Genomic DNA, 21,864 nt, shown 5'->3' with positions numbered 1-21,864 from the left:
CTGATACAATAGGCTCAGCTCGGGATTCTTGTGTTAAGGTGTGAGCTGCAGCTCTGCTCAGGCTGGAGTGCAGAGCATCAGTGAGGAGAGGAGAGCACCTTGCCCTGATCATCTGACGGCAGACGGCTCCTCCCCGCTCCCTCCATCCTGTCTGCTACGCAAAGCAGCGGCTCGGGCACAACTCGCGTTTCTGCACACAGGCTCGTCTGCGTGAGCCGGAGACGGAGTCGAGTTATCCACTTTGAATAAACACGGACTCCGTTCCTCCCCACTGGTGTCCGCTTTCAAATGAATCAGTGATGAGCGGAGCCGAGAGGAGAGACGGACGCTTTTCTTCTGTGTGGACCAGCAGTGCGCAAAAGTGCGCTCCGTGGTTCAGCACCATCATCATCATCCTCCGCTCTTGAGATCAACCCGAACCCAGGAGGCGCGCGGAGATCCTCACCGAACCCCCGCGCGAGGTAACCAGATTTTTTCTCCAGCTTTCCTCCACTTTGTCTGTGTCTCCTGTTCGGAGCTCCTGAGACACACACACATGCTCTCATGCGTCTGACAAAGGGATGTTTTATGCTTTTGAAATCACGGGCGATTAATTGATCAATTATTAAGCTAGAATAAATCCAGGATCGCCTTGCAGCAAGCTGAATCTCTGACATTTCAACATTCATTCATGGAAAATGAGTCCCTTGTCTTTCCCCAGCAGTTTAAATCCTCTGTCATAGAGTATTGATCAAACTAATTAAAATGCTACATCCACTAAATTAGCTTTATAAGCTCCCACGAGGACAATCCTCAGTAGATCCTGGGCCATGCCAAATACAATTTAACTTCACATTAGCACTTTTAATGCATTCAAAGTTTTGGCTCATTTTTTATTTCAGTTCGTGTTTTTTTTTATATAGTAAAGATGTATTCAAGTTGTACTTTTAGTGCTGAAGGCTGAGAGGTCTCACACTGTGTCCTGCTCATGTCAAAGGGCAGACAAGCAGCTGTAATGGTAACTGCCACTTCCCTGTTCCTGCTGAACTGTAGCCTTGATGTAGCAGCGTCACCCCTGTATCTGGTATCAGACCTGCCGAGTGAAATTCCAGCAGTCAGGAATTAACGTCACAGGATGCAAATTGCCACAGGCTGTGCAATTCACCTTTAATTATGAGCATGTGGGTGTTGGCTTGTGTGAGCTGCAGGATTCTCAAAGGCATAAGCAGTGTTTGACTGGAACAAGTTCTCAGATGAGATTCAAATGAACCATTCTGTGTTTTTAGCAGAAGCTAGTTAATGTTTTCACAGTGACTGTACAGGTGCTCACTGGGCTGAGAGGTTGTGGGAAGACTGAGGCCGTACTGTACATTTACACTAATCCCTTTTTTAAATTATTTTCCATAAATTTTAAAAGCAAAACGCTCAGGAGGACAATCAAAGCGCAGATGTGTTAAAAGTGTCAAAGTAATAAATGTAGCCTACGGGTATGAAAACATCAAAAAATCAGGACTGACAGGCTGTAATGAGAAATGAGTAAAAAGTGGGACATAGGCAAAAAAGGGCAAAAGGTCATTTGAAAGAGGGGTCACCCTCGTTATTTTCATACCCGACTAATCAACATGAATGGGGCGCCTGTTTATCCCGGGTTTAACTGGGACAAATACGCTGCTTGCTTTCATTTGTTGGTGAAACAAAGGTCTGAGCAAAGGTGGCGTCCGACAGAAGGCAGCGAACATGGCGGTCTGAGGGATTTTCCTGACACTAAGTGTTGATGAGTGTGGTTGTTAAGACAATGGTGGTCCTGGGAGGTGTTATGATTTCTAACTCCCCAAAGAAAACTGAAGGCGTCTCAGTGATGTGAGTGGACAGATACACGGGGTCAGCGGATGTTACAGCGTGATGCAGGGAGAGTTTCATGTTGGAGGATAGAAAGAGGAGGAGGAGACGGGGAGAGGAACTGTTTCTCATGAACAATTTCCTGTTATAATGTTTTGTTTGATGGAGTACGCTACAAACAAAGAGGGGGTGTGGAGGATGGGGTGGGGGGCAACAAAACAGGAGAGCATTTTCTTTCTCTCAAGTTTTCCTAATCAAAAGCAATAGAAAACAAGAGAATGGGATAAATATTTGATGAGGTTATGTTTGTTGAATTAAAGGAGGAAAACTATTAGCAGAGGCACACAGGGATATTTGTTAAGTATGCAAATTAATTCCAGAGTTTTTCCTTTTTTACGGAGGTTGGTGTGGTGGTTGGTTCTCCCTCAGGAGATAAAAGAGCTCTTATGAAGAAGCAGAGCTTTTGCTCGTTAAATATGCTCGATGGTATCTCAAGGCCTTCATTTGTGTTTTAAAGTCCAACTGAAATTAAAATTCTGAAAGTAGAACTTATGCTGTAGTATCCTCTGTGTGTGCTTTGGATTGCGTGGTCAAAAAGCAAGATTTTCATTCATTGTTGTATAATTTCATTGATGCTATATGTGGCACTAAAATAACTTGTTATATACTGTAAGAGGCACACAGGCAGTTAGCCAGCTGTACACCGTTTGCCATCGTTGTTGTCGTTTCCTTACGTTAGTAACTTGTCATGATTGTGCTCCTGGAGCAACGTGCGCAGTGAAGCAGTTACAGGACCTTATATCGCCGTGTGTTTTGACATTGACCATCACCGCAGTGAATACATGACAGAAAAAAGCTAATGCTAGCTATCTGAGTCTTTTTCAAATCTTGAGGAGCTTATTTTCACTTCCAGCCTGCCGGCCTACAGTTCACTATATGAGGCTGTAGCTACGGCGCTACGGGACGTTCATCCAGGAGACCAGGATTAGATTCCCATGTGAAACCAATGTTGACTTCCTTTTAAATTACATCACGTATGTCTGTTAGTGCCGTAACAAGGTGAACTAAGACAGTCCCACAACCTTTTTTCCTTGGAGCCCCCCCGCTTGTATCTGACAAAGGCTGAGCCCCCCCAGCCCGCACACACGTACACCAAAACAATAAAGTGATTCATTCCAAATCTTTATTGGCAAAAATGAACACCAATCAGCCGATAGTTCTTTGTCGTTTCAGTTTATCAAAGTTATCTTTGTTATTATAATAACACCCCTGTTAGTTACATTTAAATGGATGTAGGCATTTCTGCATGCATGTATGAATGTATGTCAAACAATATATCTGTGTGTCTGTATGGATGAAAATATTTTTTACTAGTTGAACAGACTTTTGATTATCATTATTATTTAACATGTGCAAATTTAATCTTGACAGTCTGAGTGCAGACAAAGCCTCACGCACCCCCAGTGATCTTTGGCGCCCCCCTTAGGGGGCCCGGACCCCAGGCTGGGAACCACTGTATTAAGATATGTCCCCATTTAAACCAACGGCATTTTCTTTTTCCTGAACAAAACCTAGTACTCAGAGCCTAAACATAACCAAACTGCAACCATTTTGCAAAAACACTTTTATTTTGAAAATCTAACCACACGTTGGTTTTTTATCACTGCCTTTAATCATCTTGAATGCTTTATTTTGGAGTCTTAGTGAACATTTCTACGGAAGCCCTGAGCGGACACGCATCCATACATTTTTTGTACTCCGTTTTCCAGTGATAACGAGTAATGTCTGGTTGTTTTCTCGACATCTCGACTTATTTTCAGTCAATCTAGAGAACAGAACAAGGCTGGTCACTGTGATATTACAGACCAGGGCATGCCATGCTACCATCGCCCACATTAATGAGGTAAGTTAAGCCTGTTTCTATGTTTGTTTTTGAGCTTTTGCAGCTCTGAGGAGTTGAGATCATCTGACGTTACAGCGGTGCAGCGTTGTTATCTCGTGATAACGTAATGAATAAGTTGAGATGAGGAGAAAACAACCAGAAATGACTCGTTATAACAGGAAAACAGAGTAAATAAAATGTATGGTTGCATGTCCGCTTAGGGCTTCCGTACATAGCAAAACTCGAGCGACATGTTTTGAAGAACGTGTTGAATGTGTGATATGAAAGAACAGAGATTTGGGAATCTCTGCTAATGTTAGCAAGCTAGGGTAACAAGCTTTAAGCTGCTTTCTGAGTGGAAGGTAGTTAGCCTATAGCTTGTTAGCTTCCGCATTTGGAGTTGAATACAAACAAGTCCTCACTGAATGTTGTAAAGGGTCAGATGTCTGCACTCCAACGTTATACTACACTACATAAACGCTGATATGTGCGCTTGTCTTAAAGGCAAAGAGCATTTTGTATCAGTCCAGTGTACCACAAATGGACCATGCACATCCAACTGAAGAATCATAAACCATGTGGCAACACAGCATCACGAGAAAAACATGATGCTGCAGAGACACCCGAGCCTATGAATCTTGTTCTCCAGATTTTAGCAGCAATGTTCATTGTGATTTTAATAGTTTTTTAGTGAAAATTAAAAAAAAAGATCCTTCCCACTAAACGTGCACAATAACACAATCATAACATCAGTATCAATAAACAGAATATCATTATTCTCTGTATCCTACAGACACATTAGACTCTCCCTTCACAATTATGCCCAAAAAAGCTTCTGTACTCTTTTGAAAGAAGGTTTAATGTGTGTAAAATCTGCTGTATCATCACAGTTTACATTTGCTGACCTAACACTGAGGAGAGTTTAAATTTCTGTTGGACCTCTGTGAATATTCCTTTGTTAGAAACAAGCGGGCCGGCTGACTGTGGGACAGTGTAGAGGAGCGGCTTGCTCTTGTTACCATAGCGACTGGGTTCACGAGGACCAGGTAACATAATTTCCTGGGCTCCCTGTTAAATAGAAGCTGTCATCTGTCATGAGCCCGATGATTGACTTTGATGCGGGCTAATGATGGCTCTGTTTGTCGGGGAGCTGCAGGACTCGCTTATTATGCCGAGCAGAACACGTGTCTGATTTTCAGACTGAGCAAACTCTCAGTCCTGCAGCCTCCTTCATTTGGGATATTTAAACGGAAACGATTAGGTTACCCAAGTACACTCACTCATGTAGCATTGTGATGGTAATGTCGTACAGAGGCAAATTTTTGTGTGTGCCTGTTGAGCTGGCTGGATCTCCTGTCTGCCTCCCCCGTGGACTGATTACTGATCAGACTAACATTTCACATCAGCCTTATGGGGAGAAATTAGAGGATTAGCAACAACTTCATGCTTATTCCCCTACGTATCTTCCAGGCCTCTAAATCCGGTGGAAACCATTGTTATTTTAAGTAGCTTGGCAATTGAGCGTGGAAGCAAGCTCTAATTCTCCCCAGTGTTTAAAGATGCGGAGCGGCAGAAAGCTCGCGTTTTGGAGTTACCTCCCCTGCTATTCATTCTCTTTCATGATGTGAACTAAGAAAGGGCCTTGAAGCCGGCTGCCGGGACCTCTTCACTCCAATCCTTGGTTCATACATAATAGATAAGTCACTGTAACTTACAGTACCGAGGCAGAACTAGGCTAATGCCCAGATTTGCATATTTGTGCCGAATTCCATAATTCATGAGTGTGCAGCAGGCAGCCATCCATCGTGCAAGGAGCCACCGCGGTCCGTGCGCGTCATGTCAGAGCTTGTTACTCGCCATGTGCACCAACAGCAAAGTAATAAAGCCTCTGGTAATCTGGCTGAAAGAGTGAAAATTGATATATGATATCACAGCTGAGAGTCTCATCAAGCATCCACAGAAATCTGAGTGAAAGTAAACATCCATAACTTTACAGAACTAACATTTTCCTGTTTAGACCATTTCTCAACACTGAGGGGGCGTGGACAATCACATTTTGATTGACATGTGCAATGGCTCCACCCACAAGGGCGGCACATCTGACAATCAGTGTTGTGCAGCCCGAGACAGTAAGTCTTCTGAGTCAGAGACAGAAGCAGAAGTCCTCCAGCTCTAAGTATTTAAGTTGTACACTGAATGGTGAGTTACATTTAGCATGCATATGCTACATTACCTAAGATGCCCCTCTTTGCTCTCAAAGCGAATGCAATATTAAGTGATGTCTCTTTAGCGTTAGCTAGTTCATTATTAATAATACCTGTGGCTGTTGATGCTAACACTGGGTGTAAAAAGCCACATAGCTGCCCTGCGACGACCGAGATGCAGAATAACATACATAATAAATATCCAGCTCAACCAGCGCATCAGGAAATTCAACAGAAATTTCAAATTTGTCAAACAGGAACAAGTTTTTAGATCCTTACTGTGATGTATGTATGACCCTAAATAACATAGTTGGAAGGCTGTTGTGGTTTTGTGTTTCCAGTGGCTTTAAAGAGCAGCATCGCAGCTGTCGGGAGCTGCGTGTTTGTCATCAAAAGCCTCTGAGTCTGAACTCAGCCTTTGGGGAAGCCTCATTAAAGGCACACAGGATCTGATGACAGAATGAGACAACAGGCTTTTTCCTGCTTCATTTGCTGCCATTCTGATATAACAGGCCGGGGAAGGAGCGGGCGAGGGAGGAGACAGCGGAGGGCGCTGACACCTGCTAGTGAACAGATTTCATGGCCCACTTTTTCATCAAGAGGTTCAAGAAGCCTGACGCGCCATCATGGCCGAGTGTTATGAAGTAGATTTATCATTCCACTTGATGACGAGCCGAGTTATTTATTCATTACCTTTGTTCTCCGCTGCCTCAGACGAGTAGGCACATGCCAGCCACATCATAATGTGTGTCATACATCCTGATTTTTTCTCCATCACACACACATCCTGTCATATTTGTCGGATTGATGGTATCTGCAGTTTGGAGAGATCACGACCCCGGCGTGTGGAGTGAGATTTGTTTTGATTGCGATGCCTCCGCTCAGCCATATGTATGTATTTATTTAGTGTGGGTGTGTGTGCGGCTCTGTGGAGCTGCAGATGGGAAAGTAACAGATAGTAATGTATAAAATTATCACTTGTTTCTGTTCCTGAAATATGTTCCTCATCTGTCTGCTGGCCTGAGAGCAGAATATTTAAGGAACATTTTAATGAAATGATTTCGCTGGAAGACGGCCTTTTTCTATTAGCGTTGAGATATTAAGATTATCAGGGATGAGGAGCGACATCATTTTAAGGTGGATTTATGAACATTTTGCAGACTGAAAGGAGTCCGATTACCTGCTGGATCCTCTCTAAAAAAGATCAAGTGTGTGTCAGTCATTTAGAAAAGAAACCACCAGTAGCAATGTTCATACACCTGCACTCTTCTGTCTGCTTCCTCTTTGCTACATCACTGGTAGTCATTTAAAAGGAGCAGATGAATACTCATGAGAAGAAAATGTCAAGCGTTGGTCGCTCCTCTTGGCTCGCGTTCTTGCCACCACCAGAAGCAACATTTGACATTTGCTCTAAAGACGAAGATCTGGGTTTGTCTAAATATAAAATGTGATCTTTAGAGACTTTGATTTCAGGTTTATTGTAGGAAGGTCAGACACCTAACAAAGGCAGCGCAGAGACAATCTGTGCTTTGATTTCAAAGTTATGCACAGAGGCGAATAAATTCACAGTGTTCTTCAGAACCTCCATCCTTGTTGTCCTTTCACACTTCTGAAGCAGAAGTGATACCAACATCTCTCACAGGTCTTTAACAGGTAGATGTACTGAGTACGCTAAGTAAGTATTTAAGAAAAGACGGTGATTAAGGATAGACGCAGAGTAGTCTCCAGAGAAAGCTATCCGACCCGTGTTAATGATGCCTCTGTCACACTTACTAACGGAGGGTTCAGCAGCCACCTCTTCAGGCTGAGCGGGGAGCTGTCCGTGGTGCTGAATGAGACTCTTCATCTTGGTTTGTAGAAGGGAGAAAGCCCAGACAGGCACCTCTATTTCTCCCATCTTAAAGGAGAACACTGTTATCTGAAACCTGAAATTGAACTATGAAATATGTTTTTCCTCTGCCTTAGATTTCCTCCCTTTTGGCTTAAAGGCACAAAGCTGATGTAAAGTGTGTGTATGTATGTATGTTGAATGCGTAAGTTGAAAATAGTCAGGACATTTAAAAGCAAGGATCTACTACAATGCTATGATTAACCTCACATCTAGAGTAATGTATGTTAAATGGGGTACATGTACCCCTAGAGGTACTTGGAGTACTACAGGGAGTATCATTTATGTTTTTGGCCTTTGCCTTTATTGATAGAACAATGGATAGTGTCGTAAACATGGGACGAGAGTGGGGATGACATGCAGCAAGGAGCTGAGGGTCGGACTTGAGCCTTGGTCCGCTGCGTCGAGGACAAAGCCTCTGTATATGGGGCATGCGCCTTTTCCATGTATTCCACTTATTTCTAATGCAGTCACGTGTTTCTGCTCAGCGTGAAATTTGTCAGGTAGTTTTCACTGGTTATGAAACAGACTGAAATGAATTCTGATCACTTTATATTACCTACAAAAGCAAACCAGACCATCAGCGACAACACAAATTATTTTTCAGTCAGAAACTGCTGGCGGGGCGGGGGTGTAGGTGTCAGACCAAGCGATTAACTGTACGCTGCCTTTGTTAAATTTTTCAGGGCAAAAATTTAAAGTGAGTGATTCATAAGCAAGATGAGATTTTGTGTTAAAAACCACAAGGACAAAATCAGCAAAGAGATCAGAGGTACGGCTTTGTCCACAGGGGGCGCCAAATCAACACAAACTGAAACACGATCAAATTTACATTGTTCAGCGTGACTTCGGTTTGGATACAAAATGACAGCTGAAAATATAGAAAGTGGTTTTGCGATTGAAAGTTTGCTGCGATTCAGCTGAAACATGTAGAAAGGTGTGAAAATGAAAGCAAAAACAGGACTAAAAATACTGTCAGTTTCAGGAAGAACACATTTTCATTGGAATTAAGTCGATAAGCTGCAGCTCTGCTCAGTTTTGTGTTTTGTTTTGTTTTGTATTGTTTGGTTTTGCAGGAAGAAATGAGCCAACAGTTGCATGAAACCGACTCATGATGTTTTATTTAATTTGTTTAGCAAATCAGAAGGTGTCTGAAGCGGTCCTTGTACCACTTTATATCGGCTTCTTTTTCAAATGAAAATACCATAAAGTGGTAAGGGAGAAATGTATACAATGTATGATATCATATCATATCTATCATACCATGCGATACACTGCAAATCTCACAGAGAGTATGTTTGTCTAGAAGCTGGCCTTTGTCTTAATTATAAAGTCTCAGATTTGTCTCCGACTGGTTGATGATTTTTTGGTTGGTTTTACCTGCACGAGTCTTCTCTCCATTTTCAGAGGTGTTTGTGACTATATTCTTATTATCTGCACATATAAAGACATAATTAGTGTAAATCTGTTAATGCAACGATAATTTTAACTCAGATTAGCTTCTTTTCCTTTGTCTTTATTTCTTTCAGTGGACATATTTGTTTTCTTATTCTAATCTTGTAATTATATCATTTGTTGTTTCCACTAATCTACAGTGTGTGTAGCAGATGTTCAACCGTTCATTAAGTGTTAATTGTTTGACCAGTTTATAATTAAGAGCAGCTGTAATTTAGGTTTTAGGATAACGAGGAATATTTTGGTATTTGCTCATCATTTTTTTATCATGGAGGCAAATGAGCCAAAAAAAAGAAGCCACGTTATCTGATAAATGGGATTTAAGAAAATAACACACAGCAGCTTAATCTGATTTAGAACTGATTTCAATTTAAGAAGCTTGTTTCTTTCTCTCTGTTGTTACTAATATGTGTAAGAGGATGATTCATTTGTTCAAACGGGTGCTGCAGTATTAATGTATCAGTGTAAACTAACCCACTTAGCAGCCATCAGTTCAGAGCCAGGTGAATATTTCATGCATGCAAAACATTATGTTCAATTTATGTGTTTATGCATATTCCATTATCAGAAATACGTTCGCTCGGGGGGTTTGCTCATGTTTAAGTAGACAAACAGATCCGTCCAAACCTTCTGCAGGATTTCTTATTCACTTCACATCAACACAAAGTTTGAAAATGACTTAATATAGGTTTCCTTTAGAGAATAGTTTTTATATTATATCTTCATATTTGTAAAGACGCTTTGTCAGTTCAAAGAGTGAGTGTGTGATAAAAAGTGTCCCACCTCTCAGGATAACGCCAGGCTGTAGCTCGGCCGGGTTAGATCACAGATTTTAGGCCTCACCTCAGAATGAGTTTTCATCACATCTCTTCCTCTTTACATCATTTCACCTTAATAAACTGCAATAGGATTACAAGTGTGGGCTGTGATCTGCTCCACAGGTCTGGAGCACAGTAGGAATTAGGTATGGTATTTGATGTCTGCTTCCAAGTTTCCAAAGGATAATAAACCATCTTCATTTCATCACCATATGTAGAAGTACAGAGGAGCTGCTTCTGGCCAATCACTGTATATAACTATCAGTGATGCGTCTCCATCAACTCTCATTGAATTTATTTGAAGCTAAAATACTCCTGAGGCAGGCGCTGCCATCTTGCGCTGGTGACAAAGCACACAGAATTTACCTGAATAAACAGCAAAGATCCGGCACGTCGGCGTGTTTAACAGCAGAACAGCTTCTTGTGTCGGTCTGAAGCAGATATTCACGCTGATGGAAAGTTCAATGACTGTAGTGTTAGTGTTAGTTACGTCTCCTCTCACCGTTCCTCTACTCTGCTACTCGGGAACAGAACGCTGCAGGAGCCTCGTTTGTCAACAGAGCTGTCAATCATGAGGCCACACCCCCTTTTTATAGCATCAAATAACTAATTAAAATTAAACTTGTCAGAAAAATGAACACTTTGACATAAATCAGCATGATAAGAACTAACTATATTGACAGAAACCATGTTTGAGAAAAATGTATTTGACGTGTATTTTGATTTTATAGTTTGACTCATGTCCCATCTGTTAACATGGAGGAGGCGGGCTTTATGAGCTATACTGCAGCCAGTCGGCAGGGGGCGCTAGAGAGGGCTTGGCTTCACTTTCAGGGAGCTGTCATGTCGGCCATCTTTTTATACAGTCTATGGTCTGGCTATTGTCTGAGATGAAGCACTGAGAGAGAGCTCAGGATCTTCAGTATTTTGTCTTTAAAAAGATCACGTTTATATGAAACATGTTCAGTCACTCGACAGTGATTAAACAGCAGCTTTGTAATTGTAGATTTATCATATCAAAAGTTCTCAGATATGAATAAATCAAGTTTTCTTCGTCTTTTCTGCTGGTTTATTTCATCTTATTGGATTTAATCATCCATTAAGTGTGATTAAGCTTTGGGCAAATCTGATGTGCATTTTTCAATATCTTTTTGACAGCTTATGGAGAAGTGATGAATAAATGATCATCACTTTGATCAAATAGATTTTTTTTGACAAGTCCTCATTGAACTTCCATTAAAGCTTTAACCCAATTAAACTGTTTTTAATAACTGGACACTGTAGAGACGTTCATACAGCAGTGATGCAAAGTTAGACGACACTTACGCAAGTTTTAGTAAACTTTGAGGTACTTCTGCTTTACGTGAGTATTTTTTACTAGTTAGTATTAACTTTGCAGAATAAGATTAAACCAGTTTAGACATTAAAGTGTTTCACATATTAATGCAGTAATATTTATATGAAAATAATTTCTTAAATGGCCATTTCTGCATAATAAGTGCTTTACTTTTGGAGCTTCAAAGCCCCCCTCCAGTTAGGGTTAGGGTAACGTTACTGCTACTAATTACTACATTTCAAGCTAGCTAAGTTTTAACACGTTGCCACTAAACGATGGCAGACGTTTTGTTTTCGGCTGTAATGGAGGAGAAACGTAGGACATAGTGGGCGGGGACTACGTAGATTGGGGAGTTTTTAAGGAGGCAGAAGGAGGATATGCTTTGGGAGGATTTCTACTAGGTAATTAAACATATTTTGCAGAAAAAACATATCAAACACAATTTATTATTTCAAGCAGAGCATTTTATATGTCCTTAAACATGACTGGAGCTGCTCTTTAAGTTTATTTTGATGTTGTTTCTATGATACTTGTAGTATTTCTTCACTTACTCAGTAAAAGATCTAAGTACTTTCTCCATCTCTGACATCTAGACGACTCTGCCGGTCCAACAGAGTCACATAAGCTGGAGATGTAGAGCTGTGTTTGTCTGTGCTTCCAGAAAGTTCTTGTTGTTCTGACTGTGCTCTCGTAACACGCTATCCTGTGAGGTATGAGTTTTTTTACTTTCACTTGTTCTCTGCTCGGAGTAGTCTGTGTCGCTGTATCTTTAATGTATTGATTCTCAGTGCAACAGATGCAGATGCATCAGGCTGTGATTTAATGCAAGGAGCGCTCCGCATGGGAAAACTCATTGCCCGGCAAATTAAACCATTACCAGCCCAGTTGGAGTTAAATATGGAGAAGTGACTCATTTAATGTCTGATTAGGCCTAATACGCTGTCCAAACAATGGCAACCACTCATTCCCACGAGTAAATTCTGCCTCTTTGCAAAGTAAGGGCAGCAATTGCTTGTCAGGGTCACAGTGAAGTTGTAATAAAAGATGCACACTAAGAACACAAAAGAATTCATCTGTTCGGACTCATTATGACACGGTCCGAAGATTCGTCTTCATTATCCAGCCAAGCACCAGGCAGATAACGCTGCCTCATTTGCTTTCCGAGTCTCAAATTTCCCTGAACGATAATGCAGCCTCTCTTTTGTGTGGCTGTGGTGAAGACAAGCAAGCCATTTTCAATATGCACGCAGGATTACAAAGGTTAATCATCAATTTAAAGCTAATCTTTGTTAAATACCAATAGAGGCATGGTGTGTGCTCGAGACAGATATAATCAGGCAAACCCCAAAACAATCCTCCATCTAAATGAAGTGAAAGATGGTTAATCTCGGCTCTGCAGCGGGGGCTGATGAGCCGGGAAAGGGGGAGGATTGCATCACACGTCTCCACTAATGTTCTGCTGTTTGCAAAATTTAGTTGAATCTTTTGGGCTAACTTTGGAAACTGTTCCACTCAGATTAAAGGGCTGCATGCAAAGTATCTTCTATCTGAAGCGTTAAGCTGTCCTCTGGAGTGAATGTAAAGAACATGTATTTCTTCATTGTTGCTATGGAGATGAGATAATTATGGAGTTCCTCCTCCCTGCCTGGGAAAATGAGGAATTAATTTCCCCTTTTCTCTCGGCTAATATGCAGGCGACTGGGAACACTGGATCCCAGTCATTATCTGGTCTGGTGAAACATGTCTGCCAAGTTGGCTAATTAAAATTAGAGCTGGTTTCCTTCCATCGCATCATGTTCATATTTGTCAAAGGTGGCTCTTCATGATACCAGAAGAGACTGGTGAATTAAAGGTACCCTGGGCTGGAACATTGAGTCCTGAAAGAAAAGTTTGTTTGGTGTTAAAAGAACAGGAAATAAAAGTTATTTGTTATCGTGTTGACTGATAAGGTCAGGAGAAAACATTGCATTCCCTTTAAACCCACGCCACTGAAGTCTCTCGGGTAGGAATTTACAATAATAGGAAATAGAATCAGCTCACCTTAATGGCCGAGGCAGTAATTCTATTGACAAGGTAGACTCCTTTAATAAAGATAAGCCCTGCACAAAATCAATAACCTGAACTAATTTCCAAAAGGACTGAGACTTGTCTGGACAAACACGACTGTCACACCAACCAAACAAACCCGTTTTAAAGCCTTTTTCATTGATATTACTCTGAGAACAAACCCAGGCTGTTTTCTCATTTTGCAACAAAGCAGGCCAACAAGCAGCCCTGCACATGCTCCCTCTGTGATTCTTTTTATCCCCCCATTAGGCCTGTGATGCTGGGTCCACAAACTTCTCTAATTAAGAATTCGTCTTCAGCAAATTCTCCCATAAAGCAGCCCTCGCTGCAGACCATGGGGTGATAAAAGGAGTTATTGGGCCTGCGACCTCCTTTGCCTCTTATCTCCCATAAACACTTCAGTTGGTTTTACAGGGCCACGGAGGCGGCAGAATGAGCAATAAGCCAAAGGGGAACAGTGGGGGACTGATGACTTATTCATGAAGAACGGCACAACAAGACAGCACGGATGAAATTAACAGTGAGACGCCCTCACACTATAAGTTGTTATGTAGTTCTGATAAGACTCGTCTTCTAACTGGAGTTGATTAATCTTTAGCCTGGACTGGGTCTCATTTTAATGTGCATGATAGTGAAGCTTTAAGGATAAAATATGGACTGACTTCCCCCCGATTAAACTGAGCTAAAATAAGAAGGATCATACCGAGTGCCTTTAATATTTTCACCACCATAAGCAAATGATTCTGTCTTGCTTTTCATCATGTTTTACATTTCGTTGACAACGTTGACGAAGCTGGAGATATACTTGCTTTTAAGTATGATGGCTGCCCCGCGTTCCCTGCGTCTGTCTGAAGCGTCGGCTGTGCACGTCCTCAAAAATGAACACCATGTGGTCACGAGATGCAGTCTGCACATGAACAGTAGGGGCAGTGTAGAGGCAGAGGGGACGTGACAGGGTCAACACAGCAGCAGGGGCAACGATTACCCACATCTGTACGATGTGTCGTTGGCGCTGCGCAGAGACAAACATGCCTGTCAAACAGCTGGAGACAGATAAGTCGCCGTGGAAACCTACAAAAAAATGGAAACAAGTCCGGGAGCGTTACGTCCGTGCACGGAGGAACATGTTGGAGAGACGGAGCGGGGAAGGTGCAGACGGTGTGTTCTGTCCACCGAACACACAAAAGCTGTTTCTGCTCTGATCTCAGACCGAACATCACAGTAACCTCCTCGAGTGTCTCAATTGCTATGTCCGAAACCGCATACTAACGTACTGCCTACTACATACTCAAACAGTATGTACTGCATACTGCCTACTAACCTGACTATTAGGATGCCGTTTGCATTATACTCAGAGCCGTCTTCTCCGTATCACGTGACTTAAAAGTTTACGTATGTCTGGTCTGATCTCCGGTCCATCTCTGCCATAGTAGAAGCTGAATAGCCGCAATGCATTTTGGGGCAGTTGAGTACAGACTGTGAGCTCCCGTCTCATACTCAAACATCCGGGCCGATCTAGTATACATCCGGGCATTTCTCACATACACATAATTACATACTATGAGATGGGAACGCATGACATACTCAACTTTACGTCACGGTTAGTATGATTAGTATGATAGTATGCGGTTTCGGACACACCGCATGTCTGCGGTTTACATCCTGCACATACGGTAGCTGCATACGGCCTGAGCTCTCTGGTGTGCCCTCTAGAGGTATCCTCCAGTAACACGCATAGTGCAGAGACAAGTATGTGAATAATTACGTTCATGACGCAGCCGGTTGTGTACGGGAACACAAGATTAAAAAGCATGTATATCTCTGGTCTAAGGCTTCTGTCTCACGGGTCACCACGTTGTACATTCACTGATGACATTACATTACGTTACCTGCCTTTTAAAACCAATGAAATGGTGTCTGCATTTGGGGGTTGATATTGTTGTGTGCATGGTTGTTTAAACTGAACCAAATTAAAAGTATAATATCTAGAGCATAACTTGCATAACCTTTTGGTCTGACAGATTTGGGGATGTAAAGCAGGTCAAGAAATAAAATCCTGATATGAAAAAATGAATGTACGCTCTGTGTTTATATCGAGGACGCAGATTTAATGACCTTTGCACTATGCCCATAAAAATGGGCAAAATTAAAAAAAAACTTTTGTTTTGTTTTGTATCAGCATGTTTTGCATGTTTATGGAGCTAAATGTGATAAAAATACAAGCATGTTTTTTTTTCTATTTACAACAAAATGTCAATACTTTCGTACATTATTTTGGTTTATTGACTCACATGACCTTTTATCTTAGAGGGTACAGATTCTAAGGATATGAATCATTGGCAGATTCTCCAAGAGGTCACATCACAATTGTCAAATATACCAACGAATGCACTGGCAGACTCATTTTTGTTCTCGAGTTCAAAGTAATAAAGAAATATAGAAACACAGCACACTCATTAGCTTTAGCAGGTCTCTAGCGTTAGCTGGTGGTTTTACCATCACAGCAGCAGAGACAAAGCTCTGCTCTGCCATGAAAGTCCCCCTGCTGAAGTGACGTGATGTTTTATTCCCTCTATCTTCTTAACCTGATTCTGTCACAAACCCGGAGCTGCACATGCACGCATATTGTCATTAAGACGCAGACAGGTCTTTTCAGTTATTTAAATAAGCCAGAATTCTTCACATGCATCTCACCTAACAGCCTGTTTTCCCTTTCATGTGCATTAAATTCTGTTCAAGTCAGAGACTTTTCTTTCCTCACACCTCATCTCAGTTTGTGCATGCTCTAGTGATTTAAACTGATGGCTAATCCCACCTTGCTATGCAGGCTGAACACAAGGAGTGCATGCTGGGACTGCATTCAAACCTCTTGCTTGTCTTACGTTTCCCAGAAAGAACAGGAAGAGAAAGTCCAAAGTAACAGAGAGTGCCAGTACTTGTGGTTAGCCTTCCTTGAAAATGTCTGTAAACAGAGTGAGAACTCAGTTTGGAAGCAGATGTAAAGCCCAGCTGGCACCACAGTTTTCATTTCCTCTCAGCAGAGTGGAATTTTAGCACTGAGGTAAGGCCGACGAGCTGCCCGGTGCTGCTCTGACAGCGGTGTGGAGGGGCATGAAGGCAAATGCTGTAAACAATGTAATGATATAGCGTCCAACAGCCGCGTGGAGCTCTGATGGTTTACATCCTCCCCCGTCCCTGCCCAGTCAGACCTCTGAAACACTCGCTGTCAGAGAGGCAGAGACTGAGCACGGGGAAATGGAGCTGCAGATTGTTATTATAGATAAACACTTCCCTTACAGTCTTGTTTGCCCCTGCGACGAGGAAATTACTAGGATGTTGCTTAAAGTTCAGCACAGAGGAGGCTGATGTTATTTGCCTACGAGGTGACGGTCACAAACTTTGCTCAGCATCTCTGCGGTCTGAGAGTACATTTCTACTGAAGCCAGACCGATAATATCAGCCTATATCAACTTATCAGAGATCTGCAGCCATGTATATGTTCTTCCCGTATGAAAACTTTATACAGAACATGATGCTGAAAATAATCCATCCACCCACCCATTATCTATACCACTTATCCTGTTAAGGGTGGCAGGGGGGCCATCACAGGGCTGACACACAGAGACAGACAACCTTTCGTGCGCACATTCACACCTGCGGGCAATTTAGAGTCACCAATGAACCTAATGAGCATGTGTTCGGACTGTGGGAGGGAGCCGGAGTGCCTGGATGGAACCCACGCATGCACCGGGAGAACATGCAAACTCCACACAGAAAGGCCCGCTACGTCTGAACCGGGGCTCAAACGAGGAACCTTCTAGCTGTGAGGCGACAGCGCTAACCGCTGCACCACTGTGCAGCCTGCAGACAACACTCCTTGGCATAATTTATAATTGCTGTCATCATGTAGTTTGTCCAGCAGAGGGCGCTCTGACTCGATAGTTTACAATCCTCTCAGCACTGTCTGCGGCACATGTAGCCGACCGTCTCAGCTGAGCAGATGGTGCTCAGAAGAAGATTCTTTAAAGGGGACATATTTTAGCTATGCAATCAATTATTCGAATGTGTTTGTGATTCATGTTGGAAAAGTTTCTTTCGTTTTAAAAATTTTATACATATTTTAATTTAATTATTTTTCGGAGCCTCTCCTTCCTCCTGAAAGGAACAAGCCGTTTTGCCGTTCAAAGACCGTGGCCATGATTTGCTGACAGTACTGAGTTTAGTTTATTGTTTAGTTTGTCAGGGACCACGTACGACACACATTAGTCTCAGTTAAGAAAGGAGATGCACTGCACCAGATTTAGCTGATTAGCTAATTTCCATCTGCAGTCCCTGGACAGGTAGACACACAAGCCACACAGAATACAATATACAGTTAGGAGATACACAATATGATTAAGAGATTATAAAATCAGATAGCAGCATCATACCCACTTTCCCTAACCTAAGACCTACCACCCTCCCAATCCTCCCTCCACTCCCACAAATAGCATACTACCATATGCATACTCTCTCTCTCACACACACACACACACACACACACACACACACACACCAAATAATTGTCTTCTGTGTACAGTACCAAATCTTGTGCCAAATGGATACCTAGACATTATCAAAATATTCAAAATGAATGCACACATGATTACTTTCTCAGAATGAATTTTAAAAAAGGCTCATAATTTGTACAAGTTTTCACTGTCACTCGACTTGACAAGCTCGTGAAAGAAGGCAGCCTGAGGTGAATGACGGTGAATGGCGATTGGTTGATTTCAGCGAAAGCAAGGCTCTACGTAGAAACCTGCAGCTGTTCTGAGCGGCCCGTTTCAGAGGCGACGTTTTAAAACATGTAATTCTGGAAAAACACGGAATTATGCAGTTTTCACTTTTTCAATGTGAACAATTAACACCCAACAATGTGAAACCCATGCACAATATGAGATTATCCATGTAAAATACATGGCCCCTTTAACAAAGTTACATCAGTGGAAAATCGTTGCACGAGCCACATAGAATCATGTCACTATGAACCATAAGTGGTGATTCTTCCTCTCTAAGCTCAGTTTTACGCCAGTCATGAAAATATTGCTCAGGCTTCATTTTTAACTGTCGAGCTGAAGCTATTTGCTTAGATTAGTCAGTCAACAGAAGTTGATTTGGAAACACTGTTGGTTATTGGTTTGATCATCTTTAGCTGTTTTATTTAACAAAAAGAGCCTTTGTTTGCTGCAGGTGCTCAGATAAGACTTGCTGTTTGTCCGTCTCTCTTTAAACCAAACGTCTTTGGATTTGGACGAGGGATCGGACCAAACAAGTCGTTTGAGGCTGAGGCTGATTTTGGGCACTTTAAATTTGTGATCAACTTTAAGTTTATTGTCCCCGAGGGGAACTTTGTTTTGCAGCCAAGTAAGACAAAAAACATTTAGAAAACAGACACACAGACAAAAATAATTAAAACACACAAGAATTAATTAAGAATACAAGAAGTTTGCAAAACCGTCTTTAATACAAACATTAAAACAAAAATTAAAAAACCATAAATATGTCCTGGAAGTGAGCAGGAAGTGCTTAATCTGCAGGGTCATCATGTGATGGCCATTTTTCATGAATTTCGACATTTGATGGATACATTGCTAAAAAGATAAGATTGCAGCTAATATTTTGGGGCTCCAGGTTTAGCATTTAGCATCACATTTCATGGCCACGACTTCCTTTTCCCGCTGCTGGTCATGCTTACTGTCTGCAATTTGAAACGCAGGAATTAAATTTGAATTGAGAGACCAGACTGTTTCTGCTTTCATAATCACGCATCTGTTTATAGAGACTGATAAAAAGCGCCATGTTGTCATGAAAGCCGATGTGTCCGCCTCTGTCGCTCTCCCTACAGACGGTTTCTGCTTACAACCTCAAGCCGCTCACACTTGATTGGTCAGTACAAACGGAAACCAGAACGCTCCTGACACCAAAGCTCGTGTCCCTGGTCTTCACATTCTGCACTCATTTGCAGAAATCTCTTTATAGAAATTATTTTGAGACGGACTGTAAATCTATCCTTAATCAAATGTGGAGGTGTCTGATAGAAGCCCGCCTCGTTAAAATAATGACTTAGCAAGTTTCAGACTTCTGCACTGATAAATGAGTCAGCCACCTCGACCCACGCAGTCCGATGCCTCTGATCATGTTCCAATCAATGCGCAGCATGCGAAGCGACAACTTGAATTACTTATGCAGATGAAGTCGCTCGATACTGTGAAAGTTCCAGTTCAAGGTCGTCTGCTGCGGCTAAATGACATTTCCAGAAATGTGTTGCTGTCAGTGTCGGTCTGATCCTCCTTCATCTCTGATCTGCATATCACAGTTACGCTCCGCTGATTTGTCATTCACACGTACTGCACAAACAAATGAAGCTAATCCTGGCTGCACGCGTGACAGTAACGTCATGCACACTGGAGGTCAGCTGCTCCCTGACTTTCTCCTGCTCCATCTGATCGTCTGAAGGAAACTTTACACGCACACACTTACACATATATATATATCTCCCCTCCTGAGACCTTACTTTCTCCCTGCTATTTGGGATAGGTAGGACCTGATGGAAGGCCTCAACATTCATGTGTAAAACCAAAGTTACAACCAATGCAAAAACTATATAGCACATGCAAAAACAATTCTGTCTCTTGTTAACTGTTGGTTTCTTACTTACTCCCTTAAGTCCCCAAACGAGTACTTCCTACGTCATGAGTTATCCTGAACTTTTGTATTTGATTTTCTTTTTGGTTCAGAAAGCGTGTTGTAATTCCTGCCTTTGTGTGTTTTCCAGCTTCTCTCTTGTGCCTCGTTAGCCTCACCTGCCAGTGTTTAGTCTTTGTCTTCTCATGTCTCTGTGCCAGTTCATCGTTTGTCAAACCATTCATCTTTCTTAGTGAAACCTTTCGTCTAACCATCATCGATCCTTCGTGAAACCTGCTTCCCAGTGTTCCCAGTGTGGACTGTGTTTTTCACCTGTTGTTGGACTTTAAGTTGGACTAGTTGGAAGTATGTTGTTTGTTTTTGCCTTGTTTTTTGTCGTTTTAAAAAATCATCCATTGTCTGAGTGCACCAGCTGGCTGTAAAAAAAAATAGGTCTTATCGCTTAGGTCCGACTAAGCTACGACCGGTAGCCGCGTCCGGTCTTATGATGTGCATCCACGTGAACACTCAAAAAGCGGTGACTGTTACCAAGCAACACACGCCTCTACTCGCTAACTTTTCTCAAAAAAAAGAAAAAGAAAAGTACATTTTACGGATCATGAAATGAGGAAACATAAATAATCAAGCATGCCGTTGTTTGATGTACATTCATCATGTCTCCCTCTGTCTGTTCTGAAAGGCCCTACTGGCACAAAATCCGAGCTCAATCAGCACCTGCAGGGCGGGGACAGCAGCGTGTTTCTGTCTGACACATGCTGCAGCTGAGGGGAGAGCTCTTTGAATCAAACAGGAACAAAAACGAAACCTTCCGATCAACTTACTGCCCGATCACGGATGACTCTCTCTCTCTCGTTTTAATGCCCTTTTTTTATCCTGTAAAACAACGAGTAGTGCTGCCATTGTGTTTTTCTTTAAGGTTTTGTTACTTTTACAGTTTGGTTCACCGTGGATTTAAGTCCGACTTTCTTAACTTACGCCTGCTCCATCCTAGGCGTAAAAGATACACCCAGGTGCAACACAAACAGGACTTAAGTCTAACTGGTGCACAGGGCGTGATTTAAAGTCCGTCTTAACTTTCTAAATCGGATGTAAGGTTACTGCCAGGCACTCGGCTCCTCTCCCTGTTTGTTTAATCCCAAACCGTGACATCCTAATAGAAACGTTACTTGTTAGTGTTGCTTAAATGTTTCAAATTGGTGTTATAAAACATTATTGAGCAAAAATAAATGAAAAAATATTAGAAGAGGTTTTGTACCTCGTCCACCTTTTGGGATTGGCTGCAGAATGACTTTCCAGAGCTGGCTGCCATCTTGTTTTTACACTGATTAGTATCGTGTGCTTTTGCTAAGATTAGATGGCACAAAGAATGTCTACAAATTATACAGTGAGTCAAAGTTAATGTTGCTGCAGTTCACTCAGGATTGCTTTTTTGGTCTCTATCCAAATATAACTGTCAGATACAGAAATACATTGATATCAGTCAAATCATTAAAAAACAATAAATAGCACTTAAACCAATAAATAAATAGTTATCCCTATAGTAGATAGTAGATCCCTTACTGTAATGCAAAGCTACAAAGACACTTGAGGCCACACGTAAGCTAACACAGCAGAGCTTTAGGAACAAACAGCAGTGATGTGGTAGCAGGTCGTGTCTTTCGGCAACTTAGCAGACAAATATCACTGTAGTTATACGTGGAAAGATCTCT

At 41.9% G+C, this 21,864-nt stretch overlaps 1 protein-coding gene across 1 annotated transcript in view; it reads left to right on the top strand.

Annotated features, from left to right (window-relative positions):
• The first annotated feature begins 293 nt into the window (after nucleotides 1-293).
• Nucleotides 294-21,864, top strand: part of hs3st1l1 (heparan sulfate (glucosamine) 3-O-sulfotransferase 1-like1) — a 36,639-nt gene continuing 15,068 nt past the window's right edge. Inside the window, exon 1 of the mRNA XM_069658951.1 lies at nucleotides 294-461. The gene's annotated coding sequence lies outside the window, so the exon portion shown is untranslated. The remainder of the gene's footprint in view (nucleotides 462-21,864) is intronic.

The sequence above is a fragment of the Semicossyphus pulcher genome, unplaced genomic scaffold (assembly GCF_022749685.1).
Source record: "Semicossyphus pulcher isolate SPU_LCO1_2020_fin unplaced genomic scaffold, fSemPul1.0.p SCAF_12, whole genome shotgun sequence".
NCBI classification, from domain to species: Eukaryota; Metazoa; Chordata; class Actinopteri; order Labriformes; family Labridae; genus Semicossyphus; species Semicossyphus pulcher.
The sequence above is the reverse complement of the archived record's forward strand: the minus strand, read 5'-3'. Positions and strand labels throughout refer to the sequence as shown.